The sequence below is a fragment of the Echinops telfairi genome, unplaced genomic scaffold, assembly GCF_000313985.2.
Source record: "Echinops telfairi isolate 266 unplaced genomic scaffold, ASM31398v2 ScPeMD7_3533;HRSCAF=4204_0, whole genome shotgun sequence".
Classification (NCBI taxonomy): domain Eukaryota; kingdom Metazoa; phylum Chordata; class Mammalia; order Afrosoricida; family Tenrecidae; genus Echinops; species Echinops telfairi.
The window spans coordinates 98,112,289-98,123,558 of record NW_022107431.1 but is presented as its reverse complement, the minus strand read 5'-3'; positions in this window follow the sequence as shown (position 1 = coordinate 98,123,558).

The following is an 11,270-nucleotide window of genomic DNA, read 5'->3' as shown; positions in this document are numbered from 1 at the left end:
ATAACAAAAACAATCCATTGCCATTAGTTGCCATGTAGAATTTTTAAGACTGCAACTTCAGAGATGCAAACACTCACCATTTTCCTGTGGGTCTGCTAGTGGGCGTGAACCTACAACCATGCAATGAGCAGTTCGATGCTCACTTGATAGTACATGTTGGGAAACATCAACCTTATTTACATACATACTGCAACTGTGAAGTCAGAGTTAAATTTTCTGTTGTTTTGCTTTCTTTAGGTAATCGGTCAGGAACTTACAGGAAAGCCTCCAAGTTTAGTTGATTTTGGAGGCTTGACCTCCACACACTTACCTTGTCTTCTTGGTTGTCTCGGCTTGAAAAGTGCTTTTGTTAGCTGTTACTGGGGTACCGGATGTTCACAGTGACTTAGCACTGTGACAAGTGTCAGACTTGCTTCCACATTCAAAGTCAAAAACTCAAACCAAAAAACAAAAATAAAGAAACATAATAAACAAAACTTATGGCCAGAGAGAAGCAATTCCAATTCAGAGTGACTGCAAAGACAGAGTAGGACGGTGCTCCTGAAGGTTTGTAAGACTGTAAATCTTTACAGGAGCTGCCCTGGGGTCTTTTTACCTTATGTCTACACCAGATAAATCGACATCTCTCCATCCGAAGATGCTCCAAGCTAAACATGTCCTCCTATAAAACAATAAAACTATACCCTAAAGATAGCAATCATTTATTAATATACTCAATAAATATTTACCATCTATTATGTGTTTGGTACCATTCTTGACACTGTAACTTCAGCTATGATCAAATAAGAATACATTTTACTTTTTTATGGAGAGTAATGCAGAATAAAAACAGTAATTAAAAATAATCTTTAATATAAAGACTAGTGATTTTAATTTATATTTTCTCTTGATATTGATATCCTATATGACTTCAAATAGAGTAAAGTATGAAAACATTTCCAGTGAAAAAAAACATGAGCCTAACTTTTTAATGTTCTTCTCTTTTTATTTTAATAAATAATTTTATTGGGGACTCATACAACTCATCACAATCCATACAGCCATCCATTGTGTCAAGCACATTTGTACATTTGTTGCCATCATCATTTTCAAAGCATTTTCTTTGTACTTGAGCCTTTGGTATCAGCTCCTCATTTTTCCTCTTCCTCCCCCACCCTCCCTCCCTCATGAAACCTTGATAATTTATAAATTATTATTATATTTTCATGTCTTGCACTGACGGATGTCTCCCTTCACCCACTTTTCTGTTGTCCATCCCCTTGGGAGGGGTTATAGGTTGATCATTGTGATCAGTTCCCCCTTTACACCCCCCTTCCCCTTCCCCTCCTGGTATGGCTCCTCTCAATATTGATCCTGAGGGGTTTATCTGTCCTGGCTTTCTTGTGTTTCCTGCTCTTTTCTGTACCCATGCACATGCTCTGGTCTAGCCAGATTTGTGAGGTAGAATTGGGTCATGATAGGTGAGGGGGAGGAAGCATTAGAGAACTAAAGGAAAGTTGCATGTTTTATCATTGCTATACTGCACTCTGACTGGCTGGTCTCCTCCCTGCAACCCTTCTGTAAGGGGATGTCCAGTTGCCTACAGATGGGCTTTGAGTCTCCACTCCAAATTCCCCCTTGTTCACAATGATATGATTTTTTGTTCTGGGTCTTTGATGCCTGATAACTGATTCTCATGATCACACAGGGTAGTGTACTTCTTTCATGTATACTTTGTTGCTTCTCAGCTAGATGGCCGCTTGTTTGTCTTCAAGTCTTTAAGACCCCAGATACTATATCTTTTGATAGCCGGGCACCATCAGCTTTCTTCACCACATTTGCTAATGCACCCATTTTGTCTTCAGTGATCGAGTTGGGAAAATGAGGATCACAGAATGCCGGATTATTAGAACAAAGTGTTCTTGTGTTGAGGGAGTATTTGAGTAAAGGCCCAATGCATGCACCTAATTTTTGAAACAAACAAAACACCCCATAAGTCATCCTATGAAGTCAATCATTCTGTGTTGGTCACCTTCCTCCAAGGATTTCTCTCTGTCATTGATAATTCTGTTATGTTTAAATTCACTTTTCTTATCTATGAAATTAATCAGTCTTGACCTTAGGATTGCTGTTTTTAATCCCTTCTCTTTTGCTACCATTAAAAGCAACCAAGACAATCATAAATTACTCACTCATTAACAAATGAGGTCAAGGCTCAGTACCTGGGTTGGATGGTCAAGGTCCCACAGTTCAGGCAAAACATTGATATGGAAACTTATTTAATTCTAAGTCATGAAGACAAATGGATGCCTTTACATAGATCAATAATACGTTGACTCTTTAATGCAGAGTAAATGTAACAGGTGTGTGTGTGTGTGTGTGTGTGTGTGTGTGTGTGTGTGTGTGTGTAGTGAAATCGATTCTTGCTCTGTGGAGCAAATATAGTTAAGCACTTGGCTTCTAGCCTAATGCTTAGCAGTTCAAATATGCCCAGAAGTGTTTCAGAAAACAGTGTTGGTGATATGATTTGAAGGTCAGATCCTTAAAATTCCTATAGACCAGTTCTAGTCTGCATACAAAGGATCATCATGTGTAAGAATCAACTTGATGACAACTCATAACAACTGATATACAGAAATACACATGAAATCCAAAACCTGTGTAAGGCAAAAAACAGCTAGAGAAAGAAAATTTACTAAAATGAGCCACAGAACAGAGACAGTGGATACAGCTTCCACTGTCAAAGGTGGGAGACTTGTAAAACCGAGAAAAATAAGGCAGGCTCATTGAGTTTCAGCTCTCACACCTTTCACTATATATCCATATGCGGATATTTACAACTATAACTTGTCTACTTTTACTTGTCTGTTTCATTCATGGTTGTGGAGATTTTTATTATGGTTGTTCAGTGCCCTCGTCAATTCCTACTCAAATCTACCATGCATACAAGAGAACCAAACAAAGGCCCATCCTGCGCCATCCTCACAATTGCTGTTATAGATGAGGCCGTTGTTCAAGCCACTGTGTCATCCCCTCTCACTGAGCATCCTCTGCGTTCACTGGCCCTCACTGGTCACACCGGGTAAAATGTCCAGCGTCGTAAGAAGAAGTCTAGCCACCCGTGCTTCTCAGGAGTATTCTAGCTGTGCTTCGCCCAAGACACATTGGCCCTTCTGGAGTCCATCTTGATGTTTGGTTACCTGAATTAGTGAAGTGCTTAAATCACTCTGATTACTTTGGAATCCTCCCACGTCTCCCAAATGTATCTCTATTGGCAAACCGAGCCAATACACAGGCTTATATGCATGGTTTGGGCCATGTTGTCCCCGTTGCTTCAGAAGAGTTTATCCAAGCCAGGAAGGCCTTCTCGGGGCAGGCCGGGTTAGAGGGGTAGCTAGGTTAGGGGGCTGCTGTTGTTGTGCGCCATCGAGCCAATTCCAATTCACAGTGACCCTGTGCATAACAGAACAAAACGCCGCCAAGTCTAGTGCCATCCTCACCATAGCTATTATGTGTGAGCCAATTGTTGCAGCCACTGTGACAATCCCTTTAATCCAGGAATGGCTTTCTTCTTGTTTACTGTCTCTTCATGTCCTTTGTCAGCAGATGGTATCTCCGGACAATATGACCAAAGGAAGTGATAAGAAACCCTAACATCCTTGCCCCTGAGGAGCATTCCTGCTGTACTTCTTGCTGGATGGATGCGTGTGTTCTTTTGGCAGGTCATGGTACTTTCAGTATTCTTCACCAGCACCATCAGTAAAATGTGTTGATTTTTCTCCGGTCTTCCTTATTGATTGCTCACGAATATAAGGGCGTTGAAAAGGCCATGGCTTTCATAAGGTGCACTTTAGTCTGCCAAGTGACATAGTTGTTTGTTAGCACTTTAAAGAGGTCTTAAAGAGCCGCTTTCTCCAGTGTAACAGGTTGTTTGATTTCTCTGCTGCTTTCAGGAGCCTTGGTTGTGGCTCCATGTAAAATGAAATACTTGATAACGTCCATCTTTTCTTCATTCATCATGATGTTGTTTATTGGTCCAACTGTGAGGAGTTTTATTGTCTCCACTGAGTTGTAAACTATACTGAAGGTTGTATGCTTTGATCTTCACTAGTACGTGTTAGATAGAAGCCTCTTCCCTTTAAGCAAGCAAGATTGTATCATCCTCCTATCAGGCAGGTCTCAACCTGCTTGTCTGAAATCCTGATGCCACATTCTCCCTCATGTAGTACAACTGCTCAAATTATTTGGTTAGCCTCCACATTGAATAACTATTGTGAATGAATAAAGCCCTGGTGTATATCTTTGCTGACTTTAAACTATCAAGTGTCCCCTTGCTCTCTTAGAACGATTGCCTCCTGTGAGGTATAGGTTCCACAGGAGCACAACTTCGTGGTCCGGAATTCTCCTTCTTCACAGTGTTATCCATACTGTGTTAGGATTCACACAGCCAAATGCCTTTGTCTCCTCAATAGAACAATAGGATAGGTGTGGCACTCTGGAGCCCAGGGGCACATGGGTTGCATTGGACCACTAATGACAAGGTCAGCAATGCCAAGCCACCAGCTGCTCCTCAGGAGAATGACGAACTTTCTACCCCAATAACAAGTCACCGTCCTGAAAACTCACAGGGGCAGTTCCACATTGTCCTATCATATAGGAGAGATGAAAGAGAGAGAGGGGAGGGAAAGACCTCCCAAAAGAGTTGCCATTTGTGAAGAGCTATTACAACACTAAAGATAACAATAGTCCAAGAAATCCAGCTGCAAGGCCAATGACCCAAAAGCAACTCTGAAGCAGTTTGAGGTGACAGATAGTAGTTAAAAAGAGCCCGCCCTCTGATCATGCCCATTCATTGGCATACCAGTCTTTGTAGATGCAGCTTCCTAGCAGCATGCATTACCACAGCACTATGTGCATTTGCTGTCAAAGAAGTCTATTTTGTCTTGCCAAAATAAATAAATAAATAAAATAGCCTGCCCTCGTGGTGCTGAGAGAAGCTTATCCTTAGGGAATTCAAAGAAGACACACATGACCAATGGCATCTAGGAGAGCTGCCCTTCACTGAAGAAGGGAAACTGCCTACAACCCACCAGACCATGACACCAGGCTTTAACTTATGTACCACCTGTGAGTCCTGGGTGGCCACTGTGATGATATATCTAATCCAGATGAAAAGTAGAGAGGGTCTTTGAAAGGGATGGTTTTTGTTAAAATTGGTTAAATTAAAAAGGTTGAAATATGAAGGTATGTCATACCTCTGCCTCTTGGGATTCCATTTGAGACTAGTGCTGCTAATACTACTGGCTTACAGGGCTCTACCGCTGTACTTTGAAGCACTCTGGTGGCACAATGATTTAAGCATTAAGCTGCTAAATGAAATCTCAGTAGTTTGAGCCCACCAGCTACGCCACAAAAGAAAGACAGGGCAGTACGCTACCGCACTGGGAATCCGATGGGGCAGTACTGCTCTGTCCTCTAGGGGTGCTGAGTAGAAATCAGCTTGAAGAGAGTGGGTTCAGTTTTTGGTTTGGGCTACTGCACTAAACAAAGCTATTTATAGGAAGGCTTTAAATGAGTCCTTCTAGTCTATATTTTGATTTTTATCAATCCATGTGTTACATTTTCTTTTTAAATATATACCAAAGGAAATATCTATGTGATATATACATCAGGAACCAAAACATTAGTATCAATAAATTATTAACTCATCATACAACTTAATAACAAACCTAATTAATACTTCCAAAGCAGTTCTACTTTTTCCTAGCTGCTGACAGAGAGAGTGGACACTGTGTGATCGAGTTATTTGAATCAATTGATAAGTATCATTTAAGCACAAAGCACTTGATTAATATGGATTCCTCTACAGACCATTAGTACCTCCTTGGGTCTTTCTCAGAATTTTGATTTCCCCAAGAATGCATTCACATTTTGGTTATCCATTTAGTATTTGCTGTAAGAGTTATAGTCAAGAAAAATTGAATTGTATTGATCTTTAAATGCCTTTTCCAACTAGAAATTCTCCTGCACTAGAAGACAGCAAATACAGAATAATCATTCATACCAGAAATGTCTAACTATATGTAACTAACTAGAGATATATCAGTGCATATGTTAGACCTCCAAAAATCTATTGAATGTAGCTTACATTTTAGGATTTATGAATGTGTTTGAGGTTGGGTAGGGGCTCAGTATCTAAAGGAATTAAACCAAAAGGCAATTTGGAAGGTGGTGTGCTAGAGAATTAATGGAGTTACTTTATCTATGGAGTAAAAGCCTCTGTTGGAACTGAATTCTGAATGAATTTTCCATCGGAAGACCTAGTAGCATATGCAGGACAGAGCATTCCAGGCCAGACAGTGGCTCTGAATCAGGAAGCTAGCTCGATGTAATAAAGACAACAAAAGAAGACCGGCATGGCTTGAGTTTTGGGCACTGTCTACTCCTTGCTCAGTGATGTGTGGTCATCAGAGATGGACAACGGCAGTGTGTACTGGAAGAGTTGCAAAATAATTCCTTTGCCAATTATAGGCCCAGGGCAAGTCACTGATGTCTGAGTGTCTTTTACCTGAGTGCATCAGCTTGCTCTGAGGTAGTGCTGCATTTCTCCACCTCTGCTGAACTTTCTAGCTGCAGAACATGTTTTTCCTCTGGAAACATCACCTTCATTATTACCGCACTGTGAGTAGGTGGCAGTGTCATTATGTCAGCCTTTATAAAAGGAAAAATATCACCAAAAGGCACAGCGTGCAGGGTCTGGGAAATTTCATCTTTAGCCAGCAGGCAGGAGGGAGGCAAGGAGCCTGGGTATTTGTTCTGACTCTAAACTCAGATAACACCTAAAGAATAGGGGGAGAAGCTCTTCCCTCTCAGTGTCCTGCAGGACTGTGTGTCACAAAGAAGCTGGTTCCTTCTCAAAAGCAGACAAGGACACTGACAAAACCCCTCTCAGTTTAGAAATGAAAGGTTATGGAATTCACCTGCAAGGTGCAACTCATCTGCCGTTTGCACTGCATAGGTAAAAGACAATAAGGAAGGAGGTGGGAATCAATTTTAGTGTGAATGCAAAGAATACAGTGTTACAAAACTAACTTCTAAAATGGCTTCATTTTCTTTTTGCCCAAACTTGTGAGGCAGAAACCAAGATGGATATAGGGCTAGAGGCATTTTTTTTAACTTCACCAAAGTTTCCACTAATCAGTTCTTCATGTATTTGGCACAACACATTCTTCAAGAAAACATACATAGTTTGAAAAAAAAATCCACATGGAAAAATGTCTATTCGCTCCCCTTTCAAGTAAGTATTTTTCACTCTCCGTGATTTGCTGCTTATGTTAGAACCACAGTTTGAAGAGGCCCGCATCTCATTGGTGAAACATATCACAGGATTCAGTGTATGGGTTTGTCACTGAAGTCGGCTTTCTCCTTTGTAGTGTTTCTGGTAAGGGACCCATACCGGCAGCAAATGATGGTGACTAAGGGGCAGAGCACAAAGGCTGGAGTTTTTGAAAAGCAGGGGATGAGCATTTCCCCAGGTGTCTTCCACAGCACAGATTCTGGGAGTCAAAGCTGCGTACACCAGAGAGGAACTTACTGTCCACGGAATGGATTTGGTTGAAAAGTACAAACCCTGTATCCCTCGGGCAATCACCTTTCCTCCTTTTGTTAACGCTTTCTCCTCAACCTGATGCATTGCTTACTGAACTCCTAAAGGGGGACTATCCGTTCGTTTCCAGGGTCACTGTTTCTCATCCGACAGAAAACCTACAAATTATAAAAGGCATGTCGACTTCACAGTTATTATCCAGGATTCGTATAATACTCATGAGTTGTAATGTACTTTATAATTGCTTTTTGTTAATTATGATAATGCTTTTAAATGGAACAAAGGCAAAATAACCTGGATTAAATTTAGCAAATAGCAAAAGTATGAAACCTTAGGGTATTTCAGCATTTAGGAGAATGGCAAGTGGTTAGACATTTATAACATTAAGAAGTAGATTTGATTAGCATTTACTTTCTGGCAATCAAGAATGTATAAGAATGGTGTGGGGTGGCATCTGGCCTCCTCTAAGTTCACAAGGGGGGAGGAACATTAAGCTCAGCATCAGTGCAAGTCTCTACCCTCCAACATTCTTTACTGACCCCAACAATCTCTCTCACAGCACTCAGCTTCTCTGCTGGGTTCTATAATCCATTCCAATGTCCACGTAGACCTCCCATAGAATATGCATGGTTATGAGGTTTATTAAAGAATTTAGCAGGTTACAATTCGAGGTCAGAAATGCACAGGATACCATCTATTGGTTAGGATAGTCTCTTCTCAATCACACCTACTGGTACTCTGTCCCTTGCTCTCTCAACCACATGGTCGCTTGGCCTCTGCCCTGCCCACGCAATGCTATGAAGCTCCTTCAGCACCGCTGACAGAGGCTGAAAGGGCACTCTACTCCACCATAAGCCTCAGTCCCAAGGCACTTGGCTCTAGCTCCCTGGGTAAGTAAACTTAACTCTCTTCACGTAGTGCCTGGAGGTACCCAACTCCTGCCTAAAGCACTGGGCTTTACTCAGTCCATGGATGGACTTAAAGCACCCTGCTCTTTTTCATGCACTTGGTGCTGTTGCCTCTATGATTGTCACTTCTCTGGAGTCATCGCTCTCTGTCCCCTGGATAGAGGGGGCTCTGTGTGCAATCTTTTCAATGTATCCCACCTCCTACCTGGGCTTTCAGTTTTCATTCCTCTTTCTTTCCTAGCCCTCTGAGTTTGTCCTGAGGTAAATGCTGCTCTTTTTATTTTAATTGGTTGGTTATTCTAACACAGGATGTATTCAGTTTCAGGCATCTAGGGTCACTAAGGGGTCTGGTCTTGGGGATAAAAACAGTCTCTACCTGACCTGTAAGCTTATTTTCTTTTATGATTATGAGTTGTGTTCCACGTTTTCTCCCACTCTACCCAGGAATATTTAATGAAATTATCTCCAAAGAAGTTGGTAGTGGTAACTGGCATCCCTCTTTCTTCTGGTCTCAGAATGTGGAGACTGATATTTGCATCATCCATTGGCAATTCAAAGGAGCACTGGGAGTAAGGCAGGTGGCTAGAGGACTGCCTGCTCACCCAGGGGGGTGCAACAGCGTGCACTTTCTGCTCTGTGCTAATAAGCCAGGTTCACTGGCCTCAGGATGTGGAGGTGGTGCAGCAGGAGTTCAAACCACAAGAAGGCAGTTCTGATCTCACACAGAGTAGAGGCTGATGGGAGGGAGGTGGCCACTCCTCTGGTCACCAGGAAGGTGTGGGCAACAAGAGAGGGCCTAAGTGTTCTTGATGTCAGTCACAGGGGGTGAGTGCTTTTCTGATAATAATAAATAAGTGGTGCTGATTATGGCCAGGCCGCATCATACCAGCTGACAATTCACCTCACTTGTGTCTCCTATCTTGCTGTTTTTATTCGCCTTCTCCTAATTGGTATTCAATCCACTTCTCTGTCCTTTCCTCTGGAGCTGAGGCTTCCAAGATTAGCATCGGTCACAGTTTCATTTGGTTTCTCTAAAGAGGGTCTTTGCAGCATATCTGCCTAGCCCATCGTCGATTCAGAAGTCTCTTCTCTTTTTATAAATGCATAACATATTAAATTAGCGTTCACGCTTCCCAACTATGACCTCCTATTAACTGATTGCATCTGCGAAGATGCTATTGCCAAGTAATTTAATATCTATCTGTGCTAGAATTAGAACTTACATATATATAGGGGGGCAAAATTGATTTATAATATTGACCAATGTGAATAATTGTTCATTCCCCAACATGAAGACAGCTTTACATGGGGAAATGAAATTATGAGATTATGAGAACTTGGTTATTGGAAATAAAATGAGGTGGAAATTTTCTAAAAATATATAATTCTTTGATTGAAAATGCATTTGTTTATACATCTTCTCATCACAATGAACCTAGCCCAGTGCACTTTAAACCCGTAATAAATATTTTAAATCTTGTTATCATTGGAGTCTAACTCATATGAAATAAAAATCGTAAGAAAAATCATTTAGTAAACCTAAAACCAACCAGTTATAATTACAGTAATAATACATCTATATTAATGATGAAAAATATTTCAGGTTCTATGGAAACAAAACAAGATGTGGGAAAAATATGAAAGAACAATTCTGACTTGAAAGCTTATTAAGAGCTTATGCTTCAGCATTTCTCAAGTCCAGCGTAGTCTATGTTTTTATCAGCTAAAAATGACCATTTCTGTCATTATTGACTCTGTAAGGCAGAGAAGCTCATATTTTACAAATACAAATAAGCAAAGACATTATAAGAGAATAGGAAAGATAAATATTCACATTATTTCACAAATGAAATATATATTTATTGAATAAGATTAAAATTTTAAAAGAAGGCCCTTAACTAATTCCAAGTCTTGCCCATTACTTACTAGAGATATCCTATTAGCAGAGTGATATTAATATATCACTCATTTTTTCATTAATTCATGCATTAGTCAAGGAGGATGTATTGTTGTAGATGTCAGAGAGTGCTTTTGTATTATAAATGTAATAATTAATAAAATGCACACTTCAACTAGAGTTTATCGAAAGGGAGAAAACTGACAAAATTCACATAATTACAAAACTCTGCAATAAATTTATAACAGAGCTATATAGTTGGCAGTTTATTATGAGAAAGCAGAAAAACAAACTTCTTGGTAATAATGCTGGAATTGGAAATTTTTAGTGTTCTAGGACAAAAGGATCCTATATTCTATATGGAAGGTAAGGCAGACTAGTCAGAGAAGGAGGCAAGGACAACACAAGGCAATACGTGATTGTTAACACTATTACAAAACTAAAATACAAGTCCTCTTAATCCAGCCACTTTTCAGAGTCAATGTGACCATTGGGAATGGAAACCATTTCTACTAGACTGTAAACCCTGTATTAGGATAGGGATTGCCTTTTGTTTGTTCACCATATTGTGCTAGCATCTAAGACATTTCCCAACCCACATAATGCGTTCAATTAGTATTTTGTAATAGAAAATATTGAATGGAAATAAACAATGAGAATCTTGTTACTTTTAATAATATTTCAGATAGCATTGGCAGATATAACATTTGTCCTCCTTTGGATTATTCCTTAGCATAAACACACAGCAGTAAGATTAATTAACATAAAAATATATAGTCTGGATTGGCTTTTCACAGAAACTTTAAGCAATACTGCCAGTGAGGCAGTTGAGGCTAAGGAAATATGCATCAGACATCACCCATGAAAGAACTACCTCCAC